This window comes from Enhydra lutris, unplaced genomic scaffold (genome assembly GCF_002288905.1).
Source record: "Enhydra lutris kenyoni isolate GAN:26980312 unplaced genomic scaffold, ASM228890v2 scaffoldscaffold9, whole genome shotgun sequence".
In the NCBI taxonomy this organism is placed as follows: domain Eukaryota; kingdom Metazoa; phylum Chordata; class Mammalia; order Carnivora; family Mustelidae; genus Enhydra; species Enhydra lutris.
The window spans coordinates 37,827,859-37,840,591 of NW_019154093.1; the positions used below are offsets into that span (position 1 = coordinate 37,827,859).

Genomic DNA, 12,733 nt, shown 5'->3' on the forward strand with positions numbered 1-12,733 from the left:
TTTGGCATCAGAACTGCCCTAACTGAATATTAAGAAGGAGAGAGAAAGAGAGAAGGAAAAATAATGCTTAATAGTTTGGTTATCATGATCATAGAACAATTATGCCTAATACACGGTGGACTGTATCATGATGCTTAACATAGACATTCTCAACAAGACATTCTCATATCATCTTCAAAACAACCTTATTAGACAAGGAGCTAGAGGCATAGAATTGAGGAACGCAAAACTGGAGCCCAGTAATGTCTTCTTCTACAGCCTGGTCTAATCACTATGTTATACTCTTACTATATCCCTCCCACTCCACTCAACCAAAAAAATTCAGAAAACATTATAACATAGCCCTGTGGCAATAGTAAATAACCCTCAATATCAGGAATATATCTGGTATATAGTTAGCTAGGACTTTTTGCCACAAGTTGGTACTGTTTCTTCTGTTCCATGTTCAGAAGAAAGAAAGAAACTCTGGCACCAGTCTTGTGCTTAAAAATGATTTTTGAGTCCTCTTCAACTTGTTTTTTCTTTTTGACCCTATCAGTATTTTAGTTATTCTCAAATGCACTTGTTTACTAAATCTTCATTTTCTTTAATCTGACACATTTACAAATTCTTTACTGTTGTGAATCTCAGAAGGAACAGATCAGGAGCCCTAAGCATGACCGAAAACTACCTAGGGATTCTTCCATCATGTTGAATTTAGTTCATTTTGTTAATTTTGTTTTTCAATGATTTAGCCTGTCAGACTTTCTAATTATATCATCTAAGATTCCAACCACCACCTCCTGTTTAATATTGTCTCTATCTTCCAAGAAATAACCTAAATCCTGTCACCAAAAACGACTGGTAAAAGTGACAAAACTGCACTGAAAATTGAATCAATCACTGGAAAATGACAATTACACTAAAACATAAAAACTAAGCTATGCACTAACCTGCAGGGGAAAAAAAAACTCAGTCTTTTTAAGATCTTGTGCACTCTCTCGCTCTCTCTTTTTTTTTTTTTTTTTGGCAGGAGTGCAAAAGAAACTGTGAGCCTAACTTTATCTTTAATTGGCCCTTGGGAATTTTAAGCTTTTATTTTTTAAAAAATTTTATTTATTTATTTGACAAACAGAGATCACAAGTAGGCAGAGAAGCAGGCAGAGAGAGAGGAGGAAGCAGGCTCCCTGCTGAGCAGAGAGCCAGATGAGGGACTCGATCCCAGGACCCTGGGATCATTACCTGAGCCAAAGGCAGAGGCAGAGGCTTTAACCCACTGAGCCACCCAGGCACCCCATGATTTTTAAGCTTTACTGTTGAGTTTCCATCTTGGGGAAGAAAGGACAGTGATGCGTACCTTCTAGAGTGGTTCTAAAAAATAAGATCATGATATAAAATACTTATCACAGTGCCTGTCATATGTGTTTAATTATTGGTAGATATTATGATATTTATTATTTTAGATAAAACTCTGACATCATTGTCAACAATTAACACAGAGTTAATTATGGCAAGGTAAATTTTCACTTAATGTTATTCCTAACAATAGCCTGTTAATGAGACCAAGGTCATAAGTTAGTTAGTATCCCTCCTGAATTACTATATATGAACACAGGCTGCACTCTTCACCTGGACAGTTTCTTGAAATCATATAAATAATGGGGATGGAGGTGTCTAAGGCGAAAAAATGAAGGTGAATCACCTCAACTTAAAATACTAGCAATATTAGTGAAGAGTGAGTAGTGTCATCTCTACTTATGGCAGAATTGTGTTTTTTAAATTTGTGTATGCTGTACCCCTCCATAAAAGAGGTCATTTTTCAATATTTGAAGCGAAATGCATGACTTACAGCTTGCTAACAAATAACTTGTAAGACACAATCTCAGTAAACTGGAGTCTAGGGAAGCCTAGAGTTCAAGGATTGATGGATTTTCAAAAGTTGGAATATTTAGGGGTTCATTGACCTTGAACTGGTGAAGCATAGTTATTTGAAAGAGACTATTGCTGATTGGCTAATTTTCAGGAGCAATTTCTAACGCAAATTGTCATTAATTAATTGTAACAGGTTTAAAGAAGAGTTTTCGTGGATGATTATTTATTGCTATGTCCCAAAGAGCAATCAGACCTTTACTTAGCAGATAATTTTTTATTCTCAGGGCAATTATTGAGTACTTACTATGTACCAAGCAATATGCTCAATTTATTATGTTACCTTTAATCTTCACAATATTCTGTGAAACACTTGTCATTATCTATCGCTTTCATATGATAAGCAGAGGGGGCTTAGGTAACTTGCATAACATTGCATAACTAAAAAGTGATAGAGCGAGAAATAAAGCCCAGAGTTATGTGACTCCAAAGACTGTGTGTGTTATCTGCACTGCCTCTATTACTTTTTAAATTAACTTCTGGCATTTCTACAACCCTCCATTTCTATAATATTGTCTTTTTAAGAATGCCATACAAATGGAATCCTACAGTATGTAATTTTAGGGGATTAGCTTTCTTACTCAGCATAATTCCCTGAAGATTCATTCACGTCATTGTGTGTGTGTTAGTAGTTTCTTCCTTTTTATTGCTGATGAGTGTATTATGGTAAGGATGCATCCATTTGTTTAACCATTCACACACTGAAGGAAACCTGGGTTGTTTCCAGTTTGGGGCTGTTATGAAGAAAAGTGGTCTAAACATTCATGGACAGGTTTTTGATTGAATGTAAGTCTTACGTCTCTAGGATAAATGTCCAGAAATGTAACTGCTGAATCATATGGCACTTGTGTATTTAGTTTTTGAAGAGACTGCCAAATATGTTTCCAGAGTGATTCTACCATTTCCCGTTTCCTGCAGCAGCCTCTGAGCGATCTAGTCCCTCCTCATCATCGTCAACATTCATTGCTGTCACTATGTTTTATTTAGGCTGTCTGATAGTGATAGTTCATTGTGGTATTAATTTTAAGTCTTCTAACAGCTAATAATATCGAACATCTTCCCATGTGCTTATTTGCTGCTGTCTCTATTGTCTTTGGTGAAATGTTTCTTCATATCTTTTGACATTATTCCAAATGGATAATTTAGTCTCTTAACTTCTGCCTTCTGAGTGTTCTTTATTCCTAATACTATTCTTGTCAGTTATGTGACCGGCCAATCTTTTCTTAAACTCTGTGGTTTGTGTTTCATTCTCAGGGTTTTACATTTAAGTCTGTGATCTATTTTGAGCTAATTTTTATATATATCAGGTGTGAGATATAGGTCAAGTTTCATTAATTTTGCTGATGGATGTCCACTTGAGCCAGCACCATTTGTTGAAAAGGCTCTTTCCTCTATTGAATCGTTTTTGCACCTTTGCCAAAAATCATTTGGGCAGATTTTTGTGAGTCTATTTATAGGCTCTCTGAACTGTTCCATTTATCAATCTGTCTGTCCCTCTGCCAATGCCACACAGTTCTGATTACGATAACTATAATAATCTTGAAATCAGATAGGCTTATTCTTCCTGTTTTCTTCTTCTTTCCCAAAATCATTAGAGTTATTTTAGTTTCATTGCCTTTCAGTATAAATTTTAGAATAATCTTATCCAGGTACATAAAAAATCTTGCTGGGATTTTTACCAGAATTTGTTTAACCTGTGTATCGATTTGGAGAGAATGACATCTTTACTATGTTAAGTCTTCCAGTCCACAAGTATGTGTTCATTTATTTAAATCTTCTTTGATATCGTTCATCAGCATTGTGTAGTTTTCAGCGTAGAAGTCCTGTGCAGGGGGCACCTGGGTGGCTCAGTGGGTTAAAGCCTCTGCCTTCGGCTCAGGTCATGGTCCTAGTGTCCTGGGATTGAGCCCCACATCGGGCTCTGTGCTCTGCAGGGAGCCTGCTTCCACCTCTCTCTATCTGTCTGCTTCTCTGCCTACTTGTGATCTCTGTCTGTCAAATAAATAAATAAAATCTTTAAAAAAAAAAAAAAAAAAGAAGTCCTGTGCAGGCTTCATTCGATTTACACCTAAGTAGTTCACTTTTTTTGAGTGATTGTACATGGTATTGCTTGAAATTTTGATGAGCACATATTTGTTGCTAACATACATAAGTATAATTTGCTCTTATATCCTGCAAACTTGCTCAACTCACTTGTTTGTTCTAGGAATTTATTTTTGTTGCTTCTTCTGATTTTCAAATGTAGAGAATCATGTCATCTGCAAATCAGAACAGTTAATTTCTTCCTCTTCAGTTCTGTATGCCTTTTATTTCCTTTTCTTGTCTTATCTTGTTGACTAGAACCTCCAACTCTATGTTGAAAAAGAGTGGTGAGTGTGGACATCTGTGTGTCCTTCATTTTATGGCAGAAGTATTCAGTTTTACAACATTAAGTATAATGTTAGCTGTATGTTTTTTGTAAATGTTCTTTATCAAGCTGGGGAAGTTCCCCTCCATCCCTCTGTCTCTGGTGGTTTTTATTATAAATGGGTGCTGAATTTTGTCAAATTTATTCTGCTTCCAATGATAACATCACATGATTTTATTTCTGTAGCCCATTAATATGGTGCTTTGCATTGATTGATTTTGAAATATAGAACAAGCTTTCAACCACTGATATAAGCCCCACTTGGTCACAGTATAGAATTCCTTTTTTATATTGCTGAATTCTGTTTACCAGTATTTTGTTAAGGATTTTTGCATTTGTCCTTGTTTGTTTGTAGTTTTCTTCTTTTTCCCCCCCTCTCTCTCTTTGGTACTATCCTTGTCTGGTTTTGTTATTGGGGTAACACTATTTTCATAAAATAACTTGGGAAGTGTCCCTTCCTCTTCCATTTTCTGGAAAAGAGTGTGTAAAATTGGTATTAATTCTTTTTTTTAAGATTTGTTTATTTATTTTAGGGAGGCAGAGAGAGAACATGTGTGCACAAGTGAGAGGGGCAGAGGGAAAGGGAGAGAGAGAATCTCAAACAGACTCCCCACTGAGCAGAGCCTGAAGCTTAGCAGACTATGCAACCCAGGGACCTGGTGTTAATTCTCATCTAAATGTTTGGTAGAATTCTCCAGTGTAATCATCTGGACCTGGAGATTTCTTTCCTAAGTTTTTAAATTATAGATTACAATCTTGATAGTTATAGGGCTGTTGAAATTATCTATTTCATATTGGACGAATTATGGTAGTTTGGGTTTTTCAAGAAAGTGACCCATTTCATGTGAATTTTCAAATTTACAAGTATAGAGTTATTTGTAGTATTACCATATTAGCCTCATGATGTTTACAGGATCTATAATCATATTCCCTTCTTAATTCTTAATTTTGGTAATTTGTGTATTCTTTTTTCTTTTGCAATCTTACTAGAAGCATGTCAATTTTATAGATTTTTTTCAAAGCACCACCTTTTTCTCATCTATTTTATCTGTTACTCACTTTCCATTTCATTAATTTCTACTCTTTTTATTATATCCTTCCTTCTGCTTGCTTTGGATTCATTTAGCTTTTCTTTCCCTAGACTCTTGATGTAGGATCTTAATTATTGATTTGAAACTTCTTCTTTTCTAATACATGCATTTAGGGTGATAAATTTCCCTCTCAGCACTGCTTTAGCTGTGTTCCACAAATTTTTATGTGCTCTATTTTCATTTATGTTCAGTTCAATGTATTATTTCTCTTGAGACTTCTTTGACCCATGGATTGTTTAGAACTGCACTGTTTAGTTTCCAAGTATTCAGATAGTTTTATTTTTCTGTCATTGGCTTTTAGTTTGGTCCTATTGTGGTTGGAGAATTCATTGTGTTATTTTAATTCTTTTAAATTTATTCAGATTTGTTCTCTGGTTCATGACATATTCTTAGTAAATATTCTATGGGAATGTGAAGATACTGTGTATTCTGCTGCTGTCAGGTAGAATGTCCTATAAATGATAATTAGATCTGGTTAGTTGATGGTATTATTGAATTCTTTTATTTTCTCACTGATTTTTAGTGTAGTTCTATCAATTGTTGAGAGAAGAGTGTTGAAATCTCCAACTATAATTGTGGATTTGTTTATTTCTCTGTAAGTTCTATCAATTTTGCTCTACACATTTGCAGCTCTGTTGTTTGTTGTGTACACATTTAAGATTACTGTATCCTCTCAGTGGACTGACTGTTCTCATAAGATCTCTCTTTATCTTTAGTATAATTTCTCTGTTCTGAAATTGACTTTATCTAGTATTAATACAGCCTATTCTCTTTTCCCTAATTAATATTTGCATGATGTATGTTTTTAATCCTTTTACTTGTTATCTGCCTCTATTGCTATATTTGAAGTAATGTCTGCATATAGTTTCTATACTCTGCATATAATTGAGTAATATTTTTTAATCCCCTCTGTCAAGATCTGTCTTTTAATTTGTGCATTCAGTCTCCTTGCATTTAACTTAAGAACTGACACATTAAGGTTTAAGTTTTTGTTTTGTTTTGTTTTTATTAACATATAATGTGTTATTTGCTTCAGGGGTACAGGTCTGTGAATCCTCAGTCTTACACAATTCACAGCACTCACCATAGCACATACCCTCTCCAGTGTCCATAACCCAGCCACCCTCTACCTCCCCCCACCACCCACCAGCAACCCTCGGTTTATTACCTGAAAATAAGAGTCTCTTATGGTTTGTTTCCCTCCCCTGTCCCATCTTGGATCATATTTCCCTCCCTTCCCCCCACTACCCCCAGTTTAAGTTTTAATGTATTTTTTTGCTTTTTTCTATTCTCTCTCTCTCTCTGTTTTGCTTCTCTCTTTTGTTTTCTCTCTTACCTGTTTCCTGTGTGTTATTTTTTAGAATTTCATTTTTATTTATGTATAGTGTTCCTAGCAAGTCTCTTTGTGTTGCTTTTTAAATTGTTGCTCCTGCTATTACATTGAATATACATAAATTACAAGAGTCTGCTAGTTTCATCACTTAAGGGTTCAAGTGAAATGTAGAAACTTTATCTCTCTTTACATCACTTCACCCTTCTCTGTTTATAATTGTCTCAGACATTTCCTCTACATACATTTAGGACCACCTCAGATAATGCCATAGTTTTACTTCAATTATCACACATATTTCTGAAAACTCAAGAAGATAAAGTGCATTATATTTACCCATATGTTTGTTTGCCATGTTCTTTCTTCCTTCCTAAAGTTCCTTCCTGAAGTTCTACTCCATCTTCTTTCTTTTATTATTTCCATTTATTTAGAGAACTTCCTTTAGCCATTATTTTAGGATAGGTCTGGTGGTGACAAATTTTGTTCATTTGTCTTCATCTAAGAATGTCTCAATTTCCCTTTCATTGCTGAAGAACATTCTCATTGGTATAGAATTTTAGGTTGACAGTTCTTTTTCCTTCAGCACTTGAAATATTGTGCCACTTCTTTCCTTTCTCCATGGTTTTTGATGAGACATCCACTGTCATTTGAATTGTTCTTCTCTGGTAAGATGTCATTTTTTTCAGGCTACCTTTAAGATATTTTTCTTTTTCTTTAGTTTTCAGAAGTTTAATTACAATGTGTCTATGCATGGTTTTCTTTGGGTTTAATCTGTGTAATGTTAGTCTCTCTGCTTTTTAAATCTATAGGTTTTTGTCTTCTGACAAATTTCAGAATTTTTCAGCAATTATTTCTTCATTTAATTTTCACCCCCATTCTCTTTCTTCTCTCTTTTTGATAATATGATTGTCAGAAGTTTTGTATGGTCTCATACGTCCCTAATACTCTGTTCATTTTTTTTTTTTTCAGTGTGTTTTGATCTCTGTAATTCAGACATGGTAATTTCTATTGCCCCATCTTCTAGTTCACATTTGTCTCCTTTCCTCTCTGCATTCTTCTGTTAACCCCTTCCACTGGACTTTTCATTTACTGTATTTTCCAGCTCTAAAATTGCCATTTGTTTCTTTTTAATATCTTCTATTTATTTGTTGAGAATTTATTATTTTTGCTGCATTTCTATTTTTTATTTGTTTTTAACACATGCATAATTGTTCATCAAAACATTTTTTTAATGGCTACTTTAAAATCTTTGTCAGATAATGCTAACATCTCTGTCTTCTCAGTGTTTGTATTTCCTGATTATCTTTTCCCATTCAGTTTAACATTTTCCTGGTCCTTGGTATGACTGAAACCTGGACATTTTCATATAATGTTATAAAATCTGGATTGTACTTAAACCTTCTGTTTTAGCTGGCTTCTTCTAATACCACTCCAGTTGGAGGAGCATGTGTCACTGCCTCATTCTGGCCAGGTAGAGAGAAGTCCAATTTTCCCATTCAGTCTCCGTTGACACTTAAGGCAAAATCTTCTTGTTTTTGCTAGGTGAGAATGGAATTTCCATCTCCTCAGATGGTCTCCAGTGATACAGTGGGGATAGCCTCACTGGGTGATAGAGAAGGTCCTGACTCTCTACTAGGACTTCTCTAATCATACTATTGCTAAGGTAGAGGGCTGCCTCATTACTGCTGGGTGGGTATGGAAGCCCAGGATCCTTGTGTGATCTCTATTGGCATCTTTGAGGTGAGGGAAGACTTGCTACAGGCAGATGGGAATGAATGCAGTGGTATCTAACTTGGCCTTCTTGGACACTACCCAGGCAGGAGTGTTAGTGTGCTTTGTTACACCTTTATAAGAGTAGAAGTCTAGGGTCCACACTTTACTCTGGCTGGCATTGTCAGGGTGAGGCGACAGTTTTTTCCATGATGTTTGGTTATAGGAGAATAGTCGTTGTCTAAAAGTCTTGTTTTTCTAGGCTGTCCTTTTTCTGGTCCCTTGGCTAAAGAGAGAAAGATACTGTTGGAGCTTGTCTCTTCTGCATCTGGTGGCATTTTGGGGTTGCCTACTTCCTCAGCTTCAAGTCTGGGATATATGACCCAAAAATAAAACCTAAGAGATTCGCTGCCATGCTGTTACTTGGTCTCCATATCTGAGTTGATCTACTTTCTTCTGTCTTCTTTCCAGAGTTTCCTTATATTTGTTTACATAAAATATCCAAGGTTTTAGTTGTTCTTGCAGGGAATGGGAACTAGTATGTCTACTCCATCTACCTAAAATCAGAAATCCAACTGTCTAGATTTTTAAAACTTAACCTGCTTACTAAAAAAAAGTCACTATAGAACACATGGTATAAAGAGAATATAATGGGACTGTTTTGTTGTTATTGTTGTTTCTTTACAAAATTACTGAAACTGATTCATTTAAATGAGTGTCACTGGTTCCTTGAAATTAGTTACTGAGTTATCATTTGTAGGTAATTCTGTGTTGTTGACACTGCTCCCAAACATTTTTTGAACTCTATGGAACTCTAATTTGAGAGAATGAGTTGTGTCCCTTTGAATATTCTCATTGGCATAAACTGTCATCCTTTGAAGCTGTGTTTGATTTTTCGAAGCAACCCCAAGTGGTTCAAGACCCAAGATGGCTAGTAAAAACAGATGACCAAATTGGGTAATATACTTCTCAGTCTAACAGTCTTTTCCAAGAGAATAGTGTGAACCAAAGTATTTTATGTAAGAAAGTCATTTCTTTTCTATTATATAAAACTTCCCAAACACTTTAAATTTCTACATAATAAGCCTGATTAGCTGTGGGCTGAATTTTGCATGAACAGTGCCCTTTGGTATCAAATCAATATTTCTTTTCTGTGATGTTGACATTGATGTTTTCTTGGGTCCTATGGATATTGGAGTTTTTCTCTGTAAATTTTGACAGTATGGTTTTGGGTCAACTTGAAAACACTATATTTCATCACTATTCCTCTCAAATACATGTTATTTTGTCCAACCTCCCCTTGAAAGTTCAAAACAAATGTCAGATCTTCTCTATTTCTTTTTATCATTCAAAATGTGTAGCACAGTCTTTACAGAAACCTTTACGTTCAAATTCCCCTTCAGTATGAGTCAGTGTTCTCAAAGCTAACCCTCTGCTTGAACAAATCCAGCCTCTGACATTTTCTACATTTTCATTAGCCCTTTGTACTTCATCATGAGCATCCTTATTACCTTTCTTAAGCCTTTGTGCCAAAAACAAAAACAAAACAAAAAAACACTTCCCCTTTACAGTCCCTCCAACACCATAATTGTCCCTTTAGATGTCTTGTGTCATTTATGTTTGCTTAACTTCATGCAAAATTTAGTGTTAATTCTTGGCTTTCTACAGCTGTCACCCCCCCATCCCCATTCAGTACAGCCTGTAATCCCAATAAAGAGTGAAAAAACAGTACTGCAAACAGAATCATTTTATAGCACATTCCTTCCATGCCCACTTGTTGGTTTATCAAACTATCTGAGAACATGAGCTTTGTCACTTCATAATTGTGGGAAGATTACTAAATACACTTATTTGTTTAGCTATAATGCTCTGTGTCACACCCATAGGATCTAAAAGAGATAACAGATCTAATTCAATAAGTAGGAATGGCCCTTTGGCAAATTAAAGAGCTGCTAAAGAAATGTAATATATCGTACAATTTGATTCTTTTGTTCTTTTCATGGTTTCTTTTCAATTCACAGTTCACCTATTGGGAGAGAGAGTCGATTTGGTGATTAGGGGATTGCAGTATCATTTTGGGTTTAAGCATATGATCTTTCAAAACTAATGATGTACTCTATGTTGGCTAACTGTACATAATTTAAAAAAAAAATGGAGGGGGTGGGAAGAGCATGATCTTTCATCATCAGACAGCCTTGGTTCAAATCCTCATCCTGTCAGTTTACCAGTAGTGAAAACTACTTGAGAAAGCTATTTAACTTCTAGAAGCCTTTGTTTCCTCATTAGTAAAATCAGATAATAATAATTCATAATAGTTAACCTCTAATACTGTTGTAAGGACTAAAGGAGGTAATACATGTAAGGTAAGTTTTATTAGCACATTGTTTAACACATTGTTCGGCACAGTGTTTCGATAGTAGCCATTATTTATTAAATACCAGTTACTGCACTCATCATTAAAGATGTTAAGTAGGCTATGCTACTTGCCTTCAAGGAGTTCCAAATCAAAGCATAATTCTGGGCTCCAACTGTCTCATCAGAAGGGAAAACTAAACCAGAAAAATAAGTCTACAGGCTATAATAGTTACATAATATATGCAAACAGTTTTTCACCCTTGGATACACCAATACCTGAATATTCTAATCAATGAAGAGATTGTTAAGTGGTCCTTATTAATTTTCTCATGTAGATTATGTATCCATGTTCTGGATCCCTCTAAGTTTTTCTGAATGTTAACAATTCTTTGCTTGTCTACATGATCACTTTCAATTAAACTGCTGGTCTTCCTTTTGTACACTGGCTCAAGCACTGACTGAAGACCCATAAGTATGATGCCAGTGAAGGTAACGAACAGGTTGAAATGTAAATCAACTTATTGTTTCATAGCCAGTCTAGTCAGTTTTAGTCAGCCTCCACTGTCAGCATTTCAGACTCTAAGAAGTCATTGTCTCCAACTATGCCTTAGCATGCTAGTAAGTTCATTCAGAGTATAGCCGCTCAAAATGTCACACAGTTATCATGGTGTTTCTCTCCTGCCAAACAAGAGAACATGAGATTCCACGGAGGTTGAAGAGAATCACACTAAGGGGAAAAACTTGACCATCCAGAACAGTCCTCAAAGTTGCAACACCTCCTTTCATTTAGATTTCTGAAAAGGGCATAGATGCAATAAAGAAATGCACATTAGTCCTTTATGAAGTTATCTTAGTTGTGTTTATATTATAGCCTTGCCATTGCTGCTTAATTGCGTTGAGTAGTGTTGGATTGATCATTATTTTCACATTGTGCTGAGATAGTCTGACTCTTCTTTTTTTTTTTTTTTTTTTGCATCTTTTCCTCCAATTTCTCATGACTGAAATATCTTTACTATTTCTGAATGTAAACATTGTACACGATAACAAGACAGCCAGTTGGGCATCTAAAATTATAATCAAATGGTTGTTTACTTTCCCTTATGTATTGCCAAATAATAATTTTAAATATTTTCTTCACTGAAATCACCTCTTGTTTGGAACCATTATGCCTCCCATCTTCTCCAAATGATTTTCCATGATCACTGTCATTTCCTTATTTCTCTTAATGTTGCTCTTTTTAAAGAGCTTTTAAAAATTCAAATGAATCTGTTCCTTGAATGCATGTTTAATAATTTTTCCTTTATTCCTCCAATCTGAATTTTTAATCAGAAATCTTGATTAGTCAGACTGTCCTAGCTAATGAATTACAAATTTGTTACAAACAGCAAAATACAGGCTTTCCTAGCGAATGAATTCAAAGGTGAAATTCAGTTTTGAATTCCAAATGATCTACCCTTAAAAGATCAACAAGAAAGAAAATGAATGCAGGAAGTAACCCCTCCGACACTTCTGTAGTAATAGGTAGAGGACCAGGCACAGAAGTGGAATATATGTTTAAATGTATTAATAAGCATTCACTTCCCATGTAAGACCTCCATGTTAAACCATCCATAATTATAAAAGGCATGTTGTGGGTTACCAGCCCACAAGCAGAACCACTTGCGTGGTGGAAAAGATATCAAGTAGAATGACTCAAAAAACCGATGATAAGACAAAGCTGAGAAAATCAGAGTGAGTAAGGAACAGTGGTGCGCACCATAGCATTTGAAGATGGAAGACATAGTGAGCCTGCCCTCTCCCTCTGACAGCCACCCTTAAGGACTGAGAAATAGTCATCATTGCTTTCAATGAGATACTCATGAATGTCTCTGAAAGCTCACGGTGGGATGATCTACATACAGAGCTCACTTGGAAGACCCTTCCACATCTGTG

General features: G+C 35.4%; 1 protein-coding gene across 2 annotated transcripts in view; it reads left to right on the top strand.

Moving 5' to 3' along the window:
• LOC111143206 (leucine rich repeat containing 7) overlaps positions 1–12,733 on the top strand; it is a 336,603-nt gene that overhangs the window by 279,199 nt on the left and 44,671 nt on the right. The gene's annotated exons all lie outside the window — the stretch shown is intronic.